General features: G+C 38.9%; 1 pseudogene; it reads right to left on the minus strand.

Moving 5' to 3' along the window:
• Positions 1-4,425: 4,425 nt before the first annotated feature.
• LOC114202034 (CCR4-NOT transcription complex subunit 7 pseudogene) lies at positions 4,426-5,161 on the minus strand (annotated as a pseudogene).
• Positions 5,162-13,731: the final 8,570 nt, after the last annotated feature.

Below are 13,731 nucleotides of genomic sequence, written 5' to 3' on the forward strand. Positions count from 1 at the left end.
GAAACGTGTATTGGAGGGCAGTGAGGAAGGTGAAGCGGATTGATGCAGTGTCCCCAGCACTCGGCTCACGGACCCTCAGCCTCACTGTTGGCGGCAGCTGCTCTGCCACATCTGGCTCCCACCAGCCTCTGCCGCCGCCGCAGTCTCCTCCCTCTTCCCGTAGCGCAGCTTCCTGCCAGGAGAGAGGCCTCCTCTTCCTGCCAAACACCGCACTCCCCCACCCCATCCTCAAGACTCACACCCACCACTGCCTTGGACCTGGGAGGCTCTTCTTGGCTCCCAGCTCCGCCCCTTTCCAAAGGAGGGAGCCTCTGGGCCCACAATCCCCCGCCCCCGGCTCCTCCTCTTCAGTTCAGGGCCCGCAGTCTTCTCACCACAGCCCCCACCTCAGTGCCCTTGCCCCATCTGCTTTCCATCTTCCAAGAATCTGCCCTTTCTTTTACCCGTGCCCTTCTGGAGTTATTCTTTATATACAGAAACCTGCCTTTCGTGTCATTAAAAAGGATTTGAAGTAGGACGAGAGAAACGCGCCTCAGTCTGCCATCCTGACCCAATATCTATATAATTTTTAGTATCTGGTCATTACCAGACTTTACATCTTGAGGATATTTTTCTTTTTTCCTCTCTTTTTAAATTCTTCCACTGATTACAATAGAATTGCATGCACAGCGTGGAAATCGTGTAAAATTCAGAGAATTCATTTGAATAAAACAATCCACCTTAAATCCACTTCTCATTCTCCAAGTTTTGCAGCAAAATATTAGCATTCTTTTTTTCCTTCATCTTTTTTCTAATCTCTTAGAAATCTGGGGGGCACCTGGATGGCTCAGTCGTTAAGCGTCTGCCTTCGGCTCAGGTCATGGTCCCGGGTCCTGGGATGGAGCCCCGCCTCGGGCTCCCTGCTCCACGGGAAGCCTGCTTCTCCCTCTCCCACTCCCCCTGCTTGTGTTCCGTCTCTCTCTGTCAAATAAATAAATAAAAACTTAAAAAAAGAGAAAGAAATCTGGGATCAGTTTGCAAAGTGTACCAGCATGTACAAGAGTTTGATTTGCTCTGGATCCTCCTCAGCACTTGGTATTGTCACGATTTTTTTTTTTTATTAACCACACTCATTGGTGTACACTAACCAGTTGCATTGTGGTCTTAATTTGTATCTCCTTAATAATTAATGGTGCTGAACATCTTTTCATAAACATATTTTCATCTGTATATTTTCTTTGTTAAAGTGTCTTTTCTGAATATTTGCCTTTAAAAAAACCTGGGTCCATATTTTCTTATTCTAGAGTTTTGAGGGATTCATCTATGTGATTTGTAAATATTTTTCTCCCTTTCTGTGGCTTGTCCTTTTAGACCTTTAACTGTATTCTTCACAAAGCAAAAGTTTTTAATTGTGATGAAGCGCCATTATTTTTTTTTTTATTTTATGGATTCTGCTGTGGGTTCTATGTCTAAAGCTCTTTGCCAAACCAATGTAGATTTCCTCTAGTGCTTTCTTTTGTATATTTTAGAATTTTACACTTTACATTTAGGTCTATGGCCCATTTTGAATTAACTCTTGTTTAAGGTATGAGGTTGTGTTGAAATTTGTTTCTCTGCAAATAGTTGTCTAGTTTTCTGATACTATTTGCTAAAAAGTCTATCCTTTCTTCTTTGAATTGCCTTTGCCCCTTTGTCCAAAATCAGTTGACTACATTTGTGTACATCTATTCTGTTTTTTCTATGTTGTTCCACTGAACAAGTGGTCTATCTTTTCACCAAAACCCTCTTTTTTCCCCAGCTTTATTGATACATGGTTGACAAAAACATGATACATATTTGGGTTGTACAACATGATTTTAAAAAAGTATGCAATGTGGTAGTTTAATATATGTATATTTTGTGAAAGGATTACTGCAATCAAGTCAATTAACACATTCATCATCTCACATAAATTCCCTTTCTTTTTGTAATAACTCACTCTCTCAATTACAGAGCTTTAGAATAAGTCTAGAAATTAGATAGTGTGACTTTTCCAATGTTCTTCTCTTCTCTACTCCTTTAATATACTTGTTTGGCTCTTTTATTTTACCTTGACTTTATGTATATATTTTAGAATGAGCTTGTTAATATCTACAAAACTCTTGATGGATTTTGTTCAGTCTCTAGATCAGACTGGGAAGAACTGATGTCCCAACACTATTAGTATTCTAACTAATCATCAAGTTATATCTCTCCATTTACTTAGGCTTTTGATTTCTTTCATCCGTGTTTTATATTTTTCTGCACACAGATCCTACACATATTTTATTAGATTTATTCTTAAGTACCACATTTTTGGTGCTAATATGAATGTAATTTTTAATAATCTTATATCCAATTGTTTAGTATTAGTATATAGAAATGTCACCAACTGTTGTATATTGGCTCTATACCCTGCAAAATTGTTAAACTCATTTATTAGCTTTAGGAGTTTTTTTCTTGCAGATACTTTGGGATTTTCTACATAGACAATCATATGATCTGTGAACAGAGAGAGATTTTTTTTGAGAGTTTTATTTTTTACTTATAAATATGTAGGCCTTTTTGAGGAGTCTTCTATAATCAATTTCCCTTTTTTCTCTTTTGATTTTATTGTTATTATTTATGTGAGTATAAAATACCTTAAATGGAAACTTAATAAAATCATGAGTTTCAAGATAGCATTTTATGAAACATACATTATATACATGAGAATCATGGGATTGGACAGAATTTCAGAGGTCAAGCTGTCAAGCCGCACTTCTGCCTATATTTTTACCTCCATCTTTAGCCACTTTCTAGCTATGTTCAGTTACAGTTGGAGCTGATGACAATGGACAAGTTGGAACTTTTCCTTCCTTCAGGGCAAAATCACCTGACTTAGGAGGTACAAGGTCCCCATTGAGGCCCAACCTACCCCTGTTATACCATAAGAATTTGACCTCTCTTGGGCTATTTCCTCTTACCACTGTCACCTAGCAGAACTGCCATGAGACAAAGTTATAAGATCCAGCTGTCATTCCAGGACCTGCTGCAAGAAGCAAGGCAAAAAAGGGGGGAATCCCAGAGCTGTCATGCAGAACCTCTTGCCCAAGATTTCTCTCTGCTTTTCTTCTCATCATCATTTTCCTCATCTCCACCATCGTTATTGTCTTTATTTCTTATCCCAACTTCTCTCTCTCTTTGCACTTTAGATTTTTTTCTTTCCTTTTTTCCTCCCTCCCATTAACCTGGCTTGTACTTCCAGTATGATGCTGAAATGCGGTGGTGAGAGAGGTCATTCTTACTATTTTTAAATAGTCAATCTTTCATGATTAAGTATGATGTTATAGTTTATTTATGGATGTCTTTTATCGTGTTAAGGAAGTTCCATTCTATTTGTTGTTTGCGGAAGGGTTTTATTGCAAATATATTTTGTATTTTGTCAAATCCTTTTCCTCCATTAATTGAGATACTAATACACTTTTTATTTCCTTAGTTGTAAGGAGAATTGATTTCATTGAGTCTTATAACACCTTTATTGAGATATAATACATATACTATAAAATTCACCTTTTAAAATTATGTAATTCAGTGGCTTTAGTATTTACAGGATTGGGCAACCATAACCACACTTAGTTTAAGAAAATTTCCATTACCTCAGAAAGAAACTTTGCACCATTTGCAGTCACTGACCATTTCTCAGCAGAACCCAAAGCAATAGGCAACCACAAATCTACTTTCTGTCTCTATAGATTTGTCTATTCTAGTCATTTTATATAGATGAATCATAAAATATGTGATATTTTGTGTCTGGCTTCTTTCACTTAGCAAAATGTTTTTCAAGGCCCATCCATTTTGTAGCATGTATCAATAATTTTATTTCCAAAGAAACATGCATTGTACAGATATACCATATTATTTATTTATTCATCAGTTGATGGACTCTTGGGTTGTCTATACTTTTTGGTTATTGTGAATAGCATTGCTATGAACATTCACATACAAGTATTTATGTAGACACGATGTTTTCATTTCTCTTGAGTATACACCTAAGAAAGTCATATAATAACCTAGTGTTTAACATTTTAAGGAACTGCCAGACTGTTTTCCAAAGAGGCTGAACTATTTTTCATTCCCATCAGGAGTGTGTGAGGGTTCCAATTTCTCTACATCCTCACTAAAACTTGTTATTATTTAGCATTTTTATTATAGCCATCCTCATAGATAAAAAGTAGCATCTTATTGTGGTTTTGATTTGCATTTCCTTAATGACTAATGATGTTGAGTGTCTTTTCCTGCACTTAATGACTATTTGTATATCATCTTTGGAGACATGTCTATTCAGATAATATGCTCATTTTTAGTTATGTTTTTCTTTCTTTTTTTGCCATAAGATTTTTAATGTTCTCAACCTAACAACCAATTGAGAAAAAGGCACTGATGTTTTCATACTTCTTTCATGTTGAAAAAGGCCATTCTTGTGAGCAATGAATCAGATCCTGCTTGATGTTGTGGTCTTACTGGTTCTAGCTCTAACTGTTCACCAACTTCCAGGAAACCACCTTGGAGATTTTTGCAGCTCTTCATGAAGTAGTTCACATTTAAATGACAGGAAAAAAATAATCAAAGGATCTCAAAGAAGTCATATTCTTCTTCAGGCAAGTTAGAGTTTGTCAGGATTTTGATTAAAGAGCCAAAGTCATAATCACTGTGAAATGATAACCATTTGACTCCTTTGCAGAGGACCACTCCCAATGTCATAAGAAGTTCTGCAAAGTACTGGGTCTCAATTCCTTCCACCTCATGTTTTTTTAAACTGGATGCCAGATGTTGTTAGTAGCCCTATAGAGTTCTGGCCATATGTGTCCTCTGTCAAACTAAATTTAAAATTAAACTGCCAAGTTGAAGTTCTTGGAGGATATTCTTTTTGCTCATTCATAAATGTCAGTCCTAGTTGAATTATCTTTAACAAGTCTACATTGCATCACAATACTTGGTATTGATAGTCGGTATTGCTCCAGAATTCTCCAATAGGTCTTGCAACCACACCTGGAAACTCTGTGTCCATAGCAACGTAATTATATTTTCAAATAACTGAATGAATTTTCTTCATCTCTTCCTCCAGTTGGCAAGCCCAAACTACACAAATTCTTTGGCTATGATCTACAGTTGCTGCTGGCATAGTGAGGGCACAAAGAATCTAGATGCCAAGCATCAAAATGTTATACTCGATTGAAGATTTGTTTCATAAAATACTTTATCCTTTATTTTTGTATTTGTGTCATTGAACTAGTACTCCTCCTCCTTGCCATAGAGATAGCAACCAGTTGTGGTGGTGGTGGCAGTAGCAGCAGCAGCAGTGGGTGCCCCATAGACACCTCATGCCCAGCAAGGGGAACCAAAACTATGCGCCACCCTGATGCGCTGTCATTTCTTGCACCTATATTTTTCTTTTTCTTATTGAGTTGCAAGTATTCTATAAATTCTCTATATAAGTCCCTTATCAGATACATGATTTACAAATGTTCCCTCTTTTTTTTAAATTTTTTATTGTTATGTTAATCACCATATATTACATCATTTGTTTTGGTGTAGTGTTCCATGATTCATTGTTTGTTCATAACACCCAGTGCTCCGTGCAGAATGTGCCCTCTTTAATACCCATCACCAGGCTAACCCATCCCCCTACCCTCCTCCCCTCTAGAAACCTCAGTTTGTTTTTCAGAGTCCATCATCTCTCCTGGTTCGTCTCCCCCTCTGACTTACTCCCCTTCATTCTTCCTCTCCTGCTATCTTCTTCTTTTTTTTCTTTCTTGATAGGATCTTTTGAAGCACAAAATTTTTAAATTCTGAGGAATTTTTTTAAAGATTTTATTTGAGAGGGAGAGAGCATGAGCAGGGTGGGGGATGGGCAGAGAGAGAAGGAGAAGCAGACTCCCTACTCAGCATGGAGCCCAACATGGGGCTAAATCCCAGGGCCCTAGGATCATGACCTGAACAGAAGGCAGACACTTTAACCGACTGAGCTACCCAGGCACCCAAATTCTGAAGAATTCTAATCTATTTTTTCTTTTGCTGCTTGTGCTTTTTTAAAATGAGTTTCCCTTAATTTAATACACTAGAGCAAAATGGAAGCCCTAAAACAAAATCCCCCTCCCTCTGGTGAAACTCAGTTATGTATCCTGACCCTGAAAGTAAAGGCCTTATGAGCAAGAGGTCATGTAGTGCCTAGGGTCTGGCACTTCAGGGAATGTCTGTGGTGTGTGCAATGAACTCTGCTGTTGTGCTTTGGCTTGTATCCATCAGGCCAATAATTTGCATACATATTCTTGCTTACTGTGGGTAGTATTTGGTCCCTGGCCTGAATGTGGAAACTTTTATCCAGGTGAACTCTGGTCTTCCTGTGTAATGAAACTTGACACCAGCTCCACCAGAACTGAGACCTGGAGAACTCTGGTTGGTTGACGTGGTGTAGGCAGGGTTTTGTCCTGGTCTTCTGGGGCAGGAGCCCTTTGCTTTGGGACTGAGGTAAGCTAGACTGAAAAGGGTAGGCCCACCAGAGTGCAGGGGGCTGCAGCTTAGTGTATGCAATTTAGGCAGTCAGTGTAGGTGCTGTTGGGCTTTGTGCTTCCCACGAGTGGATCTATATTTATCCTGGGAGGTGAGTGAAGTCATTGGTGTCAGCCAGCTCCTTTTCTTTTTTCACACGATATGGACCTTTTTTATTATACTGCAACATAATTTGAAACTAAAGATAATTTTCCTTGCTAACACTGGAGCAAGTTTGCTTAGCTTTTTCAGAGGTCTGACTTCTTTTCTCTTAAGATTCTAAAACAAGAACCTCTGAAAGAGTTTTAAATAACTACCCCAACACATTTATACATTAGAACACTAGTCACACTACTCTGTACTATAGACCATAGGCTGACAAACTTACTTTGTAAGTGGTTGGATGGTAAATATTTTAGGCATTGCAGGGTACAGTCTCTGAAACAACTACTCAACTGTCACTGTTGCACAAAAGCAACCATAAACCATGAGTAAAATGTAAATATAACTGTGTTCCAATAAAACTTCATTTATTTATGGACACAGAATCTCATATTAATTTTCATGTGTCTTGAAATTTTCTTTTTAATGACTTAAAATTGTAAACACAATTCTTAGCACATAGGCCATGAAAAGCAGGCATTGGGAAAAAAAGGGAGGGAAAAATGGTGGGGGAGTAGGGGACCCTATTCCAACTGGTCCCCTGAATTGAGCTGGATATCTACCAGACCACTCGGAACACCCACAAAATCAGCCAAGTAAGAATCAGTAAGAAGATATATCTGGATCTCTAAAACCAGACTATCCCAGGTGGTTGATTTTGAGGTATGAAGCAGGGAGCCATGATTCCATGGACAGATATCTGAAGATAAACAGAAGGGGAAGGGAACCTTCAGGATTCTGCACCTCCCGAGCTCAATAGCCTCCCACGTTGGGGACCGGGCACAGACCAATAACAGTGGAGAAAGGACTTTAGGGCAGCCACCCAAACTGAAACATGGAGCAGTAAGGACTCTTGCGACCTGGGGGTTTCTGGTGGTTTTATAAACACAAAGGGCAAAGACATGCCTAGACCTGGAAGGGAGGGCTGGGAGTGCTGCTGTGGGGTGGACAACCGAGGACACTGCAGTTTTAGCAACACAGACAGAAATGGAGATAGTGTTGCCTGGAGAGCTCACTGAAGAACAGACTGCGATCTCTCTGTTCTGAGGCAAAGTGTTGGAATGGTCTCTTCTGCTCTGACTCTCGGAAGAGACACGGAAAGCTGCCAGGGAAAACCGCCAGAGAATAAAAGCCCCCCCAAACCAGTTTTCACTGAGCCTACCCCCACCACACAGGGGGTAGGGCAACTCTGCTCAAACAGAGTTGCCTGAGTAATGATGTGGCAGGCCCCTCCCCCAGAAGACAGGCTGGGAGAACAAGAGGCCGACAACCCTAAGATCCCAAGAAAACAGCTGCATCTTGCTTGAGTTGTGGTCAATGATTTGGACTCTGTACATTCCCTCAACCATCACTCAACAGAATGACTAGGAGGAGGAACCCCCCCAAATAGGAAAGATTCAGAGAATATGAAGTCTGCCACAGATTTACAAATGGATACAGACATAATCAAGACGTTGGAAATGGATTTCAAGGTAACAGTTATGAAGATGATAGAATGGAGAAATCAATTAATGGCAATATAGAGTCTCTAAGGGCAGAAAGGAAATCTGAACAGGCAGAACTTAAAAATGCTATCAATGAGATCCAATCTGATCTAGATAATCTAACAACTAGGGTAAGTGGGGTAGAAGAACAAATTAGTGATCTAAAAGACAAACTGATAGGGAAAAGGAAAAAGAGGAAGCCAGGGAGGAACAAATTAAAATCCATGAAAATAGAATTAAAGGAATAAGTGACACCATGAAACGTTCCAACGTCAGAATTATTGGGATGCCTGAGGGGGTGGAGAGAGAGAGGTCTAGAAGATATATTTGAGCAAATCATAGCTGAGAACTTCCTTAATCTGGGGAATGAAACAAACACTCATGTCCTAGAGGCAGAGAGGACCCCTCCCAAGATGAAGGAAAACAGGCCAATGCCTCGGCATGTAATAGTAAAACTCCCAAATCTTAGAACCAAGGAAACCATCTTAAGGGCAGTTAGAGGGAAGAGATTCCTTATGCACAAAGGAAGGAACATCAGAATAACACCAGACCTATCCACAGAGACCTGGCAAGATAGAAAGGCCTGGTAAGGCATATTCAGGGTACTAAATGAGAAGAACATGAAACCAAGAACACTTTATCCAGCGAGGCTGTCATTTAGAATAGATAGATAGATGCAGAGCTTCCAAGACCAGCAGAAACTGAAAGAATATGTGACCACGAAGCTGGCCCTACAGGAAATATTAAGGTGGGTTCTATAAAAGTGGAAAAACCCCAAGAGTGATATAGAACAGAACTTTACAGAGAAATCTATAGAAATAAGGAATTCACAGGCAACATGATGACAATTAATTCATATCTTTCAATAATCACTCTCAACGTGAATGGCCTAAATGCTCCCATAAAATGGCACAAGGTTGCAGATTGGATAAAAAGACAGGACCCATCCATATGCTGCCTACAAGAGACTCATTTTGAACCTAAAGATACATCCAGACTGAAAGTGAAGGGATGGAGATCCATCTTCCATGCCAGCGGACCTCAAAAGAAAGCTGGGGTAGCAATTCTTATATCAGACAAATTTTATTTTAAACTAAAGTCTATAATTAGAGACACAGAAGGACACTATATCATTCTTAAAGGGTCTATCCAAGAAGAAGATCTAACAATTGTAAATATCTATGCCCCCAACATGGGAGCAGCCTTCTACATAAGCCAACTGTTCACCAAAATAAAGAGTCATATTGATAATAATATGTTAATTGTAGGAGACATCAATACTCTATTCTCAGCAATGGACAGAACATCTAAGCAGAAAATCAACAAGGAAACAAGAGCTTTGAATTATACCCTGGACCAGTTGGACCTCATAGATATTTATAGAACATTCCAATCTAAAGCAACAGAATACTCATTTTTCTCGAGCGCACCAGTAACTTGCTCCAGAATAGACCACAGACTGGGTCACAAATCGGATCTCAACTGATACCAAAAGATTGAGATTATTCCCTGCATGTTCTCAGACCATAATGCTTTAAAACTGGAACTCAATCACAAGAAAAATTTTGAAGAAATTCAAACACATGGATGCTAAATATCATTCTGCTCAGGAATGTTTGGGTCAACCAAGAAATCAAAGAAGAAATTAAACAATTCATGGAAACCCATGAGAATGAAAACACATCGGTCCAAAACCTATGGGACACTGCAAAGGTGGTCCTAAGGGGGAAATACATCGCCATCCAAGCCCCCTTCAAAAAAATAGAAATATCCCGAATTCACCAATTAACTTGTGTACACCTTAAAGAACTAGAGAAAAATCAACAAACAATGCCTATGCCATGAGTTAGAGAGAAATAATTGAGATCAGAGCAGAGACCAATGAATTAGATACCAGAAATGCAGTATATCAGATCAATGAAAGTAGAAGCTGGTTCCTTGAAAGAATTAATAAGATCGAGGGCGCCTGGGTGGCTCAGATGGTTAAGCGTCTGCCTTCGGCTCAGGTCATGATCCCAGGGTCCTGGGATCGAGTCCCGCATCGGGCTCCCTGCTCCTTGGGAGCCTGCTTCTCCCTCTGCTTCTCTCTCTCTCTGCTCCTCTGTCTCTCATGAATAAATAACTAAAATCTTAAAAAAAAAAAAAAAGAATTAATAAGATCGATAAACCACTGGTCAGACTTATCCAAAAGAAAAAAGAAAGGACCCAAATTAATAAAATTATGAATGAAAGGTGAGAGATCACAACTAACACCCAGGAAATAGAAACAATTATTAGAAATTTTATCAACAACTATATGACAATAAACTGAGCAATCTGGATGAAATGGATGCCTACTTGGAAACGCATAAACTACCAAGACTGAAAGAGGAAGAAATTGACAACCTGAATAGGCCAATAACCAGTAACAATATTGAAGCAGTAATCAAAAAACTCCCAAAAAACATGAGTCCAGCACCTGATGGGTTCCCTGGGGAATTCTACCAAACATTCAAAGAAGAAATAATACCTATTCTTCTGAAGCTGTTTCAAAAAATAGAAAGAGAAGGAAAGCTTCCAAACTCATTCTATGAGGCCAACATTGCCTTGATCTCCAAAGCAGGCAAAGACCCCATCAAAAAGAAGAATTTCAGACCAATATCCCTGATGAATATGGATTCCAAAATCCTCAACAAAATCCTATGTAATAGGATCCAAAAATAAATTAAAAGGATCATCCACCACGTCCATGTGGGATTTATCCCTCTGATGTAAGGGTGGTTCAACATTCAGAAATCAATTCAATGTGATAGAACACATTAATGAGAGGAGGGAGAAGAACCACTCGTCCTCTCAAGTGATGCAGAAAAAACATTTGACAAAATACAGCATCCTTTCCTCATTAAAACTCCTCAGAATATAGGGATAGAGGGAACATTCCTCAAGTTCATAAAATCCATCTATGAAAAACCCACAGTGAATATCATCCTCAATGGGAAAAAGATGAGAGCATTTCCCTTAAGATCAGGAACACTTCAAGGATGCCCACCCTGGCCACTAATGTTTAACATAATACTAGATGTCCTAGCAACAGCCATCAGACAACAAAAAGAAATACAGTGCATTCAAATTGGCAAAAAAGAAGTCAAACTCTCTCTTCGCAGATGACATGATCCTTTATGTGGAAAATCCAAAAGACTCCACCCCCAAATTATTAGAACCCGTACAGCAATTCAGTAATGTGGCAGGATACAAAATTAATGCACAGAAATCAGTTGCTTTCTTATACACTAACAACACAACTGTAGGAAGAGAAATTAGAGAAACGATGCCATTTACAATAGCACCAAAAACCATAAGATACCCTGTAATAAGCCTAACTAAAGTGGTAAAAGATGTATACTCTAGGAACTACAGAAAACTCATGAAAAAAATGGAATAAGACAAAAAGTTGGAAAAACTTTCCTTGCTCATGGATTGGAAGAATAAATATTGTTAAAATGTCTATGCTACCCAGAGCAATCTACACCTTTAACGTCATCCCGATCAAAGTTCCAATGACATTTTTCAAAGTGCTGGAATAAACAATGGTAAAATTTGTATGGAATCAGAAAAGACTCTGAATTGCCAAGGAAATTTTGAAAAAGAAAAACAAAGCTGGGGCCAACACGTTGCCATATTTAAAGCTATATTACAAATCCATGATCACCAAGACAGCATGGTGCTGGCACAAAAACAGACATATAGACCAACGGAGCAGAATAGAGAGCCCAGATATGGACCCTCAACTCTATGGTCAAATAATCTTCGACAAAGCAGGAAAAAATATGCAATGGAAAAAAGACAGTGTCTTTAATAAACGGTGCTGGTAAAATTGGACAGCCACGTGGAGAACAATGAAACTCGACCATCTCTAATATTATACCAAAGATCAATTCAAAATGGATGAAAGACCTCAATGTGAGACAGGAATCCATCAAAATCCTAGAGGAGAACATAGGCCATAACCTCTTTGACATCAGCCACAGCAACTTCTTTCAAGATACATCTCCAAAAGCTAGTGAAACAAAAGCAGAAATGAACTTTTGGGACTTCGTCAAGATCAAAAGCCTTTGCACAGCAAAGGAAACAGTCAAAAAAACAAAGAGGTAACCCACATAATGGGAGAAGATATTTGCAAATGATACTACAGACAAAGGGCTGAAATCCAAGATTTATAAAGAACTTCTCAAACTCAACACCCAAAGAAGAAATAATCAAGTCAAAAATGGGGCAGAGGATATGAACAGACAGTTCTCAAAGGAAGACATAGAAATGGCTAAGAGACACATGAAAAAATGTTCATCATCATTAGCCATCAGGGAAATTCAAATCAAACCACACTGAGATACCACCGTACACTAGTTAGAATGGGAAAAATTGACAAGGCAAGAAAAAACAAGTGTTGGAGACGTTGTGGAGAAAGGGGAACCTTTTTACACTCTTGGTGGGAATGCAAATTGGTACAGCCACTTTGGAAAACAGTGTGGAATTTCCTTAAAAAATTAAAAATAGAGCTAACCAATGACCCAGCAATTGAACTCCTGGGTATTGACCCCAAAGACACAGATGTAGTGAAAAGAAGGGCCATATGCACCCCAATGTTCATAGCAGCAGTGTCCGTAACAGCCAAACTGTGGACAGAGCTGAGATGCCCTTCAACAGATGAATGGATAAAGAAGATATGGTCCATATATACAATATAATATTACTCAGCCATCAGAAAGGATGAATATCCAACTTTTACATGAACTTGAATGGGACTGAAGGAGATTATGCTAAGTGAAATAAGTCAAGCAGAGAAAGTCAATTATCATATGGTTGCAATTATTTGTTGAATATAAGGAATAGCTTGGAGGATATTAGGAGAAAAAAGGGAAAAATGAAGGGATAATTGGGGAGGGACACGAGCCATGATGGGCTATGGACTTCGAGAAACAAACTGAGGGTTTTAGAAGGGAGGGGGTTAGGGCGTTGAGTTATCCTGGTGTAGGTATTAAGGAGAGCTTGTACTGCATGGAGCACTGGTATATACGAAAAAAATGAATCATGGAACACTACATCAAAATCTAATGATGTACTGTATGGTGATTAATATTATATAATAAAATAAAATAAAATTAAAAAAAAAGTAGGCATTGGGCTGGATTTGGCTCACAGGCCAGAGCTGGCTATGCCTTATATATGGAGTTATGTATCTTATGCAAAACATTTAAATTCCAAGGCTAAATACTTTGGAGACTTGTTTTTAAGATCTCTCATTTTAAAACTTACACCAGAGAAGCTACCTCCTTTCTGGATAAATATACTCAGTTAAGAAAGAGAAAATAATTCAGAATACATATCCCTATTAAAAAAAGAAAACAGGGGTGAAGCAAGGTGGTGGAGGAGTAGGAGACCTAAATTTCATTTGGTCCCAGGAATTCAGCTAGAGAGGGGTCAAGCCATTCTGAACACCAACATACTCAACGGGAGATAGAAGAAAAGAATTGCAGCAAATCTGAACAAAAAGCGACCACTTTCTGGAAGGTAGGACGTG

Source organism: Eumetopias jubatus, unplaced genomic scaffold, assembly GCF_037043125.1.
Source record: "Eumetopias jubatus isolate StellerSeaLion01/CBP00866 unplaced genomic scaffold, mEumJub1_p1.0 scaffold_11, whole genome shotgun sequence".
Taxonomy (NCBI): domain Eukaryota; kingdom Metazoa; phylum Chordata; class Mammalia; order Carnivora; family Otariidae; genus Eumetopias; species Eumetopias jubatus.